Source organism: Carassius carassius, chromosome 30, assembly GCF_963082965.1.
Source record: "Carassius carassius chromosome 30, fCarCar2.1, whole genome shotgun sequence".
Lineage (NCBI taxonomy): Eukaryota > Metazoa > Chordata > Actinopteri > Cypriniformes > Cyprinidae > Carassius > Carassius carassius.
This window is the reverse complement of record NC_081784.1, coordinates 11,519,084-11,532,067: the sequence shown is the minus strand read 5'-3', so window position 1 is coordinate 11,532,067 and position 12,984 is coordinate 11,519,084. Positions and strand designations below refer to the sequence as shown.

General features: G+C 37.4%; 1 protein-coding gene across 5 annotated transcripts in view; it reads left to right on the top strand.

Annotated features, from left to right (window-relative positions):
* The window catches only part of zmiz1a (zinc finger, MIZ-type containing 1a), a 136,344-nt gene that overhangs the window by 26,779 nt on the left and 96,581 nt on the right, over window positions 1-12,984 (top strand). For all 5 annotated transcript variants that reach the window (XM_059517364.1, XM_059517363.1, XM_059517367.1 and 2 more), the window contains exon 2: window positions 11,020-11,138. The gene's annotated coding sequence lies outside the window, so the exon portion shown is untranslated. The remainder of the gene's footprint in view (window positions 1-11,019; window positions 11,139-12,984) is intronic.

The following is a 12,984-nucleotide window of genomic DNA, read 5'->3' as shown; positions in this document are numbered from 1 at the left end:
TCATGCATTCATGAAATAGATGGTGTATTTCCATTTAATGGGTCTTTAGGAAGATTGTCCGTTTAAGTAGCTTCAATGTAGTTAGATAATATTGTTATTATCTTGTAGTAAGAAAAACCCACAAAAGTAGCTTTCCCGAATTATGCTCCTTGATATCATTTAGTCATTCAGTGAAATGTCCTGAAATGTGACCTAGCACACAAAAGTTGCTATGTTGTTTTTAGGGGATGTTTGTGAGCATTTTTAGCTGATTATTGAAATAAGCTTAATTGTAAGTACTTTAGAGTGTTTGCTAGAACGTTTAATTTTTCCAGTGCTCTGCTCTTCCCCTTGTGGCGACATGCTTCCATTTAGACCGTGAAATGAATTCTATTTACTGTTTGAGGGATGTTATTGTTCATCTCAGACAAGCAGCGGTTGGGTTTGAACACACTCAGTCAGACCACTGTAATGTGTCTGACCTTTTGTTCCCATTGACGGATGAGGTATTGTCTCAAAGGAAAATGAGATATTTCCAGCATTCTCTTTGACAGGCATACAAATGAACGAATCAAACTGCATGATTCCACTTGATGGATCAGTATTCCAGCATGAGAGATCATCAAGCTTCATGGGGAATATGAAAATTCTGCCTTAAAGATTTGTTGGGAATTTTTTTCTCTTCGTGTTCTTCCTGTGCAGCGAGCGTAGGATGACATGATCAGAACTATTGCTTTAGTTATTCCTTATAATAGCTCAATGCACTTTGTCTTTATAGTGTCAGTTGACGTAATAAGGGGCTAGTGCTATCATCATCAGTCACTTCGCCCTTGATAAGACCTCTGACATCCCCCTCGAGTGTTATTCATAAAGACTCTTGTGCGAATGAGCACATAGCTCAAGGCTACGCCTGAATTCCTGTACTACATTTCAAATATGTTCTGAAATTGATCTTAACTATTGATGAAGTATGCACTGTATAATGCAGGTGTGTAGTATTAATGCATTCCTGGATATATGCAACAAATATATTTATATATTATTAAAAAAAATAATTTAAAGAAAAAAAAAATATTTTTATTAATCAAGGATGCATTAAATTGATCAAAAGTGACCGTAAAGACAATGTGATAATGTTACAAAAGATGTCTATTTCATATAAATGCTAAATAATAAGAAATGTCACTTAAGCATCAAATCAGCATATTAGACACTAAAGACTGGAGTAATGGCTGCTTAAAATTCAGCTTTACCACCACAGGAATAAATTACATTTAAAATATATGAAAATAGTTATGTTAATAGTAAAAAATATGAACATAATCTACTTACTTTATCCATCGTTGTTTTTTGCTGTTTTTTATTTTGTTTATACATAATTTTTTTTCTCTCCTGTGTATAAATATCAAAACTTAAAAAAAGGAAATGTGTATATATATATATATTTCATTTCATATATGAAAATAGAAAACAGTTATTTGAATTTGTAAAAATATTTCACAAATTATTTTTATTTTTATTTTATTTTTTTTTACTGCATTTTGGCCAAATAATTGTAGCCTTGGTGAGCAAAAGAGAATTTTTACAAACCTACGCGCATGCACACACAAGCTTTTTAATGGTATTATACTACTACTGATGCTTTGATGGACTTCTTCTTTCTACTAAGTACTTACTTAGTTTTGCACATTTTTCCAACTTTTCAAATACGATGGTTCCTGAGCTGGTTGCAGACTTCAGGTGGTGTTCACCCACAATATTATTATCAATACTGATTTTTTGGAGATTGCCGTTTGAATACTGAAGTATGTGTATTCGGACTTTAGTTCTGTTTTTGTTTGATCGTGGTTCGATTTATATCTAGGCCATGTGTACATAACCGCCATCCTCAAAAAACAGGCTAAAGACAGTTTGGAGGTCTTGCCCAGTCACTCATTCCAATCTGCTTTTAAGAAGCTTATACGGGCTTTGCTAAATGGTTTCCCGAATGCGCAGATTTGCAGGGAATTGAACAATTTATGAGCAAATGAATGATTTCAAGAAAAGCATTCTTTCTAAGAACTAGCCTAATATATGAGATGCAATGTGTCATATCTTGATCAGGAAAATGAATCGTTAATCAAGACACTGGGGAAGTGTGCTCAGCATGAAGCAAATTACCTGGATTAGCATAGCAAAACGCTGCATAATGTACCTTTACTGCTATGTAGAGTCTCAGTCAGAGAAAGTTGCTTCTGTTAATTACAGTAGCGGTAAACAGAATGCGAATGTGTCAGGGCTAAATGGAGCTGAGAGAATGGGGAAGCTAAAATGGAGTCCGATTTTTATATTCCTGTCATGTTTGTTTTGAACTTGCTGCTTGGATCTCTGACATTTGACTCTGTATGCTTATGATATCTAAGTGGATGAGAGACACTGGACTGTAACGATAGGCTATTCATCGTATAACATTTAAGTAGAACAACTTGTTTGGTTTAACTGTGGAATGACTAAAATGACCTAAAATGCCCATCCCCAGTCAATGGTGTACATGCAGCTGAACTCCGTGTACCACAGTTTGAGAAGCACTGATTTAGGACACAGTTTGTAGTTGTGTGTTTTATTTGATGGATTTGCTTTTGGCAAAGATGTTTTGGTTCAAACATAATTTGAGGGAAATTTAAACAGGCAGTGATAGTAAATTAGCATATTTTTTCAGATATTGTATTTTTACATGATGGACTTTTTCCTGCAAATATAGGGTTTGAGGTTTATAAATACATGTCCTTACAAAGGCTACTTTCACACTGCAGGGCTTAATGCTCAATTCCGATTTTTTGAAAGAATTTGATTTTTTTGCAAGACCGTTCACATTTCCAATTAAATGCGACCTTTTGTGATCTCCTGTGTGAACGTGAAATGACCCAGAAGTGACCCGCGTGCGCAGAAGAGTACTCAACGCTCAACGACGTCACTCGTTGTTTGCAGAAGTAGCTAGCATTAAACATGGATGTCAACAACAGTGTAGTCTGCAGCGGAGCTCTTTTTGCAATATTAAAGTTATTTTCCCAACGGAGCCAGCACAATTACAATCTTCTCGTTTTAAGAAGAAAATTAAAAAGGAGGAGAGCAATGTTTTTGGCCATGGTGTTTTGTGGAGCAGTGTTAGCAACGTCGGTACAGAGAAACGTGTGGGTGCGGAGTCGCAGCCAGGAGTGGTGGGATACTGATGTGAGTGGCTTCACTAATACAGAATTCATCAGTTTATCTTCTCGTTCCTGCCTACTTCAACGCAGACGTATGACGTTTGTAGCGTATCAATGACGTACGGGTCGGATACATGTGGCCTGGTCGTTCAGACGGAGGTCGCATTTCAAAAGATCGGATACGTATCGGATTCAGGACCACATACCCAAGTGGCCTGGGTCACATTTGAAAAGATCGGATCTGTGTCGTTCAGACTGTCATGAAAAGATCAGATACAGGTCGCATAGGGGCAAAAAAAATCGGAATTGGGTCGTTTCAACTAGCAGTGTGAACGTAGCCAAAGTAACCATTGTAACCACAGTTTCCATTAAATAATCATGTGGTAAAACTGTGGTAACTTGCTATTAGCCACTGCTGTCATCCAAAAAAAGTAAACAAAATGACAGAAAATTTTTAAATGGTAGTTTTATTGTTTGCAACATTTTATATTGTTTTAGTTGTAAGAATAACTGTCATTTGCTGTGGTATTATTTACAGATGGTTCCCATGGTCCTTTTTTTGTGATTGTGTGGATAATGTGTGTGACGTTATTGTGCAGCTCCTTTCAGAGTGAGTCTGTTGACACTGATGACAGATATAGGTCACTTAACAGACATGAATGTGAGTTACAGTCAAGACTAAAACAAACAAAGCCTTATATCTGAACTAAGGCACTGAAAGACATTTTAAAGGAATATGAACATATTATTAAGCATGTGTCTTTTAAATATCCTGAATTCTGATTTGATGCATCTTTAGTAGGGATGTAACCATTAATCGCAAGCCGTTTGAAAATCAATTAAAATATGTGACTATTCAAATCAGTTGAGGTGCCAAACAAATCACAAAACAATTGGAGTAGGAGTGTATATGAATGTATTTCTTAAGCCCCTTTCACACTAGATTTTGGACCCGGAAAATTGCCGGAACATTGCCGGGTTGCCTTCTGTGTGAATGCAAACACGTCCTGGGATTGACTCCGGGATTGATCCTGGGTTGGGGACCTAGTAACATTGCTGGGTCCAGTCCCGGGAACGAGCGCTGTGTGAACAAAAGCCAGAACTAATGCCGTAAAGGGTGTGTCGTAGTGATGACGCACGTTATCCTGCGACTCTTTTACCGGCTGTTTTGAAGGAAGATCAGCGTTCGCGACTAAATATGTGCAAACTGTAATGAAGCAGAGATCAGTTAGTTCCTCACCATCCGCGCTGAAGCTGAGATCGTTCGCCAGTTTAAGTGAAAGTTAACGTGCCTAGCGTTTTTGATTCGTACATTACACATCACATCCTGATGTCACGTGTCATCTAAATCTAGCGACCCGGGAACAATTGCCGGGACACATTACGCGTGTATTTTCCAGAATTGCAGTGTGAAAGGGCTTTAGGGATGCAATGATACCATATTTTCAGAACCGATCCGATACCGAAAATTCTGAGTATCTGCCGATACCAATCCAATCTGATACCAGCACAGTTTTTTTTTTAAATCAATGTAGAATTTCTATACTTCTCTGTGTTGACCTGATCGTTGCTCTTTTGTGTGTTAAACACAATCTACTACATTTAGACAACTTCATTCTAGTAAAACATTTTTATTTACATATAAAAGTGAATGTCTAATTCTGGTAAAATGTTACACATTTCTCTTTGTATTGTTGTAAAATACATTCATGAAAAAAAACAAGTAAATCTATTTATATATATAAATATATACTGTTAAATTAAAAGACATTTCTTTTAAGTGTATAGCACAGTAATGAAGGCAGCAACATATGATAAATAGGACTGAACAAGAAAGAATATTAATAATCTTTCATTGTGCAGAAAAGTATTATAATGCTAAAGGCTCCAATACAGAGCGGCCCAGAGTGCTTCTGCGCATCCCGTGTGCAGAATGATGTGCTTGAAACGACTCTGACTCACAGTGCGCAGGATTGCGCAGCCTCCAAGTCCACATGGAAAAGTTAGTACAAAGGGAAGAGATATTGATACGCAGTGTATTAAATCTGTGCATTAGTTAATAACCTCAGTTACTGTGCGCTCTAGAAGAGCGTTTCATCGTTTTGACTAGTAACCGAATGAAACACACAGTTTGATTGATGAATGGAGGAAGACAGACAGCTGCAGCAGAAAGAAGAATTTGTGAACTTGAATTTATTGACTTAAATATTAATCTGTACCTCACATTGAACTATGGAACAGGTTCAAAACACTTGAAATTATAGTGCACAAAAAAAGTTTTGGTACTTTATCATGTTTTTGTGCCTTTCTTGGGGATCAACAAACAGAATAGTATATGCACAATACCGGATTTGGACCGGTCTCATCTGATTGATACCTGATCCGGCAGAAAAATGCCAGTATCGGAGCCGATATTGGCATTGACTATTGGATCGATGCATCCTAGTATCTCTGAGGGGAACTATCTTTAAAAAAATATTTTTTTTATCTTGCCTCTGAACAATGCATATTAAAGTAGTGTTCATAAGCGCAGATCTGCTTTGTTTACAGTGATAACTTATGAACAGCAATTATACGGTGTTTCCTAAGCACCACCTTCTGTCAGAGAGAGAATCTGCATCTCATTAAGCTCGTCTTTTGTTTTATTCAGATATTTTTTATGTAGTATAGTTTCACAAAACTAAAGTCAGACCATTATGTTTTTCTTCAAATTAAAAAATTATACAGTCAAATTAAGATTAAAAACTACCCATGCTCCATGTATGCTGCATTTTTTTTTAATCACGATTAAAATCAAGTGGTTGCCTCTAATTTTAAATGGAAAGAGCACAGACAAAGCCTTAGTTTGTTAATGTTAAGAGATTTATTTTGTTTGTGTAACTTGTTTGATTTGGGGTTTGGTATTAATTTGTTAGTTTTGTTATATTTCAATTTCAAGAAGAAACATGCAGCAATAGCCTAATAAAACAACACCTTTTAATTTACTGTATAATGTCTTCAATCTAATTTTGTTAAAAGAAATCGTGAGAAAACTGATTCGTGAAATCAAAATTGTGAATCGAATCATTCGTTGAGTGAATCGTTATATCCCTATTAAGTAGAAAAGCATGTTTGCTTCTTTGAACATTATTCAGTTATAATAATTTTACAGTAGCAGAGAGTATGTTTAAAACATTTCTCTTAAACAAAAATGTAAGTTTCTTTTTGTTAGATCTGTATCTGGATAGGCTTCTCTGACAGGCATGAACATCTGGCCTGGGCTTTGAATGCATTTCTGCAGTTATGCTTTTAATGCAACCAGTCCTGTTCCACTTGGGGTTGGTTTGTGCACAGATATTTGAGCCAAAGGTGGTCTTTAGAAGAAGGCTGTTGTCTGTTTCGTTAAAGGTAAAGTTTGTTATTTCTGTTACCATTTCTGTTACCATTTCAAACAAGTTTCCTGAAAACTCCAAAGAGTGCCTAGAAACATGCCTAGAATCAAAATCAACTAGGCTATAGATCACATTTGGGATTCATTACAAGCACTCAATGATGGTTTAAATTGGAAAAAATGCATTGCTAAATGCAAGTGTAAAAGAAAAAAGCTAGTTAAATGACACATTTTTGTTAAACTTCTCCGATGTAAAATCTTTGAAATCTGTCATGAATTTTAAATAGACCTCTGTTAATCAAAGTAAATTTAAATGTTCTAATCAAATCATCCCTGAAGATCTGACACATTCAACAGCACTAAATGGCTTTGCAGTGTGCTGCAGAAGGGGTTACACAACAGGACGACTCATTCCACTCTTAAATACAGTATTCGCTTTCCTTTATATCCCCAGGATGTTTTAGAAATGACCAATTGGAAGGGACTGTGCTCAAATCATTTAAATTTTTGACCTTTACTCTGGAGCTCAAGTTGATGATATCACTGATTTGGGAGCGAGGTGGAACGCTTGACCTGTTTGTTTTTTTGGGTGGGGGAGTATTCCTTAGCTAATTTCCCTCTGATAAGTATCTGACAACCCATAGTGTGGCACATTATCTCCAGCTGAGAAAAACTGTTTCTTCAGAGTGCGAATTGATTTTGCTGGATGCCTGTGTGAAGCAGCACCTCAAAATGCTTACTGGAGATTGAACCAATTTTTTGCCTTCTCTGTTTTCATGTAAATGATCAATTATTGCTGTTGGCAACTAACTTTTATCTGCAGTGAAGAACTCTACTGTTTCACCTTAAAAGATGATGTTTGCACTCCCGCCTCCCACTTACATTCGCAATTATCAACTGTTTGCACTGCTGGCTACATTGATTTTTTCTTTCTTTCTACATGTCATGACTCAACATTTAGTAGTCTGTTTAAATTGAATTAAAGGGGGTGTTATGTAAAAATAACTGGTTCTTTCAGAAATATGCCTGAATTTTAGGATGCTGAGAATGATATGCATGCAGGAGCGTGTCGCATTTAGAGGTTGGAGAAGGGTAATGGTTTGAAGCAAATCAATGGAATTGTGCAGTGTTGAAGAGTACATGGCTGTTTAATTAAAGTCCAGCCTAAATGTAAATTATTATACTAGAGCCCGACCGATATGGATTTTTGGGTGCCGATGCCGATATTAACTCGAAAAGAGGCGATTTATAAGCCGATATTTTGATTTTTAAAATAATCTGGATATTAGACCCATTTCCTATAAACTGCACTTACACAACATTCAATAGCAAAATATCTGCCTGTTCTATGTATGTGGGCTGTATAAACCATTTTCCAGAATAGACTATGTTCGTAACATCGTCTTGCCTACTATTACCGGAAGATTACGGAATCAATTCGAAGTTGAATGGTTAACGTTAGTGTCATGAACACACCGCTGTCAATTTTGAGAAGAACCACCTTCAAACAAGTTAATAGCAATCATTTAAGGGGCCTGCTAAAAAGGAAGCTATTAGCGTTAGAGTAACGTAACCAGCCTGAATTCACCAAATTGTTCTCTGGACCTGAGGGTAGCCTCTTCTTCCTTGCTTCTCTCTTAATTCTCATCAGCAGGACTAGCGCTATCGCTCGCTTCTTACAACGGGACAGATACATGTTTGCTGCTGACCGAAAGGTGGAGGAACAGACTATGAAAGAGCTCCTGCTAAACGTTTTTAAAACTCCGCCTACGCCATAGCGCAGCGCAAATCGCGTTGTATCTGAAGGGCAACGCTGAACCCAGCGGCAAGCGCCGTGCATACCGCGTCCTGTGTGAAAGGCCCAATTACGCGGTCATTATGTGGGAAACACACCGCAATAGAATAAGAATAAGTTAAACGCTAACGTTATAGTTTGACCTCCTATTAACGCTCGCGCTCTTCCACTGATAAACATGGTATTAGCTTTGTGGCTAATCTAATATAGCAATGCATTAGTGGCTGTAAGTGATATTACAGAATATTTAGAAGTGATAATGATAGGATCGTTAGCTAGAACTACCACACAGTTTTTATATACAGGGTATGAACTAAATCTACAATCATTTCACATGACGAACGACAGACTCACCGTCAAAACAGTAAGTTACATCTCCGTGGCTTGGCTAATCGCTTTCTTCTGTAGTGAATTTCTGGTGCTGTTGTTAACTCTGGAGCTGCAGCGCTCCCCTGGTGGGCACACTATGCAACACTCATAACATGAGTGAAGCATGAGACTCTGTTTCTCATGTTTCATCGGCCGTTATAAATGCCGATGCCGATTTAAATGCAATTAGCTTATATCGGTCGGGCTCTATATTATACTACTATAATTTGATTTAATTCAAGGAAATCCTTTTAGCAAACAATAGGATATATAAAGTTAAAAGATAAATATGTGTTTAATTTTATTTTATGCTTTTAGTATTTTTTTTCACAATTGTTATTCATGACTTTGTCAGAATAGGCGTGCAAGCAGTTGAAAGGCACTTGTCCAAAGTGGAAAATGACTTGTATATAGCACTTCATAAAGAATGATCACACCTTTTAAAAGCATATGCATGTGTTTTCTCTGCATTTAGTAACTGTATTGACACTTCCAATAATCTCTCTCATTTTGAAACACATGCTATTACTCAGGCATGTTTTTTTAGGGTTCTTTTGAAACCTCATTGAGAAACAGAATCAGTTTGATTTGCTTTAGCTCCTTTTTTTTCCCTAGATCTGCACATGAAACTTGATTGCAGATATGCACCAAATTTTCCACTACATTTATTTCTCATGAATGTTTGCTTATTTCAGTGATTGCCTTCTAGTGGATTCAAATATGCAGAAATTGTAATCTTCCTCTCCTGGAATGAAGCATGTACTCATTTCACAGCCTCTAATTGTGTTTCTGTAAAATGGCCAATTGTTCCACTTGCACAAAGACTAAAGTAGTTGCTAAAGTAGAATACTCACTCTGATCATTCATATTGATATATGATATGTTAACTCACACACACACAAAAAAAATTTACTTACTGTAAGTCTGTTGAAATCTTAATTTGATCACTTATCCATCCGAGTTGTCAGGGTGTTGTGGGTGGTAGCCACATTGTTGTCATTGCTAAAGTGTTAAGAGTGTTTTTTCCATGTTGCTTTGTGGTTTTTAGGGTCTTTTGGTAGTTGAGTAGGTTTTTTGCTAATTGGCCCAAGTCAAAGAATCCACCATCAAGTCTCTGATACAGCTTATTTAATGCAAGTTTGGGATTTTATTTAGGTCAGTCCTCAAAGCACTCATTGGCAATATAATTGCCATTGGTTTGTGTATATGTGTAAGTGTGTGTTTGAGTGAGTGAGTAAATAAGTAAATGTGTAAATAAGTGGGTAATTTACTCTCAATGTAGAAGGCTGTAAATCTGATCATTTAGAAATGTCCAAATGATGCATATCAGTGATGGTTAAGATGAGGTCCAAAAAACTGCTTTGAAACAGCTGCTTGGATAAGTTAAAGACTTGGCTCTTCTCTTTATGCCTCAAATTTGCAATTTGACTAGCACAACAGGGAGAGTGTTCCTGTGTTTGCTCCATCGCAGACATTGCTGCACATCGTTATCCGCTGATCCTGTTCTCGTCAACTTTGAAGATATGTGTATTATGCTCAGAGAGATGTGATGTTCAGCCATCCAATCCAGTTAGCAACTATTTAAGCCGGGCACGATGAGAGTGCCCCATCATTATCACTTTTATGCCACATATTACTGTCTGACCTTCCCATTGCTATCACTCAGGAAGCGGCCTCGGGAACCCATGTCACAGGGTGGCCATTCATGCCAAGAGACCAAAGATTCTCCACCCTTATCCCTTATACAGGGTTAATAGGAACCTAATTTGCTTACCTAACAATGTGCGATTAGTTGTGAGGTCAGTAAATTTGATTTGCTGCTGACACATACCACTCTACATGTTTATCCCGCTTTTGCGATTTCACAAAGCATCTCTGTCCTTTTTATGCTTTGTTTTACACTGTCCTTAACTCCCAGTGAACTGTGAAGGATCTCACCCAGCCATTCAAGATACGTATCGTATTAAAGTGTGGTAACTGCTATATCTAATGAATTTTGGATTAGGAGCGACAAAGCGGCTCTGTGATAACCTTTCGGAAGGACGCAGTTTGTGAGCAGTGGGAAGCGGGTTATAGCAGGAGTCTTTACTCCTAGGCAGTCCAGGGTGGCTGTGTTTGATGTCACTCTAGCTGAAAACTCCCCAGCACAACAAACAAAACATGCCATACCAGACCTGTGCAGGAGACATCAGTAGAACGGGAAATATCAGATCGTCAGGGGTGTATATGTGAAGTGATTTACTTTGGTTTGGAGAGCGGTCCTGGGAGGATACTCTTATTTCATGCTGAAGGTGTAACGTGTCCTTTATTTTTTTTTGCAGGTGCGGTGGACCCTAGTGTAGACGGGAGCTCACGGAGGGACCTTCTCCACGGACTTTATGAAGGGAGGGGAGGGGGAGGGGGGGCTGCAGACGTTACTCCCAGCTTGCAGAACACACAGGTCGGCATGCCTTTAAATTTAACAATTTCATGGTTCAATGTTTTTTTTTTTTTTTTTTATTTACAGTGCCTGTAAATTTAGATGTTTTTTTTCCTTACTGTACAATAAATTTATTGCCTTTTTGAATTTAGATTAGTACAGTTTTTGATTTTAAGGCAGTTTCCAGTGCAACTTGTTTTGTCCTAAGTGCTCACCATTTTTTGTGTCCATGCGGTCGGTGTGCATACAACAGTGTGCACGCAAGGTGAAATGTTCAGACAGTCCACTTTCATGTTTAGAGTTCACTAGGTGGTACTGCGCCTGTATTGAACTCATCCATCTGTGTGGAAACTGCTGTGCGCAAGACTGAGCAGAATGCAGAAAATGAAGTATACCTGAACCTTTAGGTTGAGGCTTAAGTAGAAAAATCATTAGATTATTTGCGATTTAACTACTAAAATACATTTAGGCCATCAAAATTATGTGAAAAAATATATGGTTTCATATTTTTTAAACATTTTATAAGAATTTATATAGCGCATTATTATAGTTAAATTATAAAATGTATATTGACATATGCTTATTATTAGTTAGTTTTTATAATTTATTACTTTTTATTATATTTAAACATCAAACAAAGTAGTATTTTTGTTACATTTATAAAAATATTTGTAATGCATAAATATATGCAAATATTTTAAATGGAGAAAAAACTAATATATTAAATATATTTTCATATTTTTGTACAATTTATAATTCTATCATGTAAAAATATATAAATACATTTTATTTGTTTATTTGCTTGCTTTTAGGGCAGTGAATAACCAAAATGAAATGACTAACAGGGAAAAATAGGAAAACAGGACTAGGATGTTTTTTTTAGCAACGTATATCAGCATCAACTATTAGAGAGAAATCCTGATTGACCCCTAGTACTAAAGATTTTCATATGGTCACTATGATTGTATGTAAACAACTCCCATTGTCTCCAAACTCATGAAAAGTCACGAAACGGTAACAACAATTCAAGCGGCTTAGAACAAAGTACATAACATCTGGATAAAGTCTGATCTTTGCACATTGTACTCTGTAACAGCAGCGGGTCATTCCCATTCTCTGCCATAAGCTACAAGATGTTTACATATCCCGGACGACTATGCTTTTTCATGGGAGCGCGGCGAGCATAGAGGAACATGCTGGGTTGATTTGGCCAAATTGGAAGCCTGTGAGTAATATACGGCAGAGCAGAGCTGGGCTGGATGGACGTCTGGTAGTGTTTATGCACAGGGTAGCAGCATATGCACACAGCCCAGTCCTGCGGATGCCTCATACCCTCAGGCCTCCAGCACCTGCATAATGGAACAACAGAGAAGAAAGAAAGGGGAAAAGAGATCAAATGACAAGGGCTTGGGTTTCTCACTTCAAATGTTTCTTATTTTTTGACTTACACCAGGAAAATGTTCCAAGACCTCAGAGAGTTGCGTGTCAATATGAAAGAGTGGCCTTGTCGCTGTTTCATAAACATTTGTCGTCTTATGCGTTTGGCTGTTCTCCCCAATGCCGCTCTTGGAAATTCATGGAGGAAAACAAATTTCTGTGAAATGATCTAATATAGTGCTATTTTTTTGCCCCCAGCTTTTTAGTTAGGGATTAAGAATTGGGGCAGGGTGGGGGCAAGGAGGGAAATAAATAAATATATAAAGGTGTCTGTTAATCTCGCTTGGTGCAGTGTGAACGCTGAGCAGTGCTGTAGCCTGACAAACATCTGCCTCACACACAGCCGAGCGGGATCAGCTAAAGCGATTAGTGCACTGCATGCTCACGTCAGCCTGTGGAGACGGGTGCCCATTACAAAAGCCAGAACACC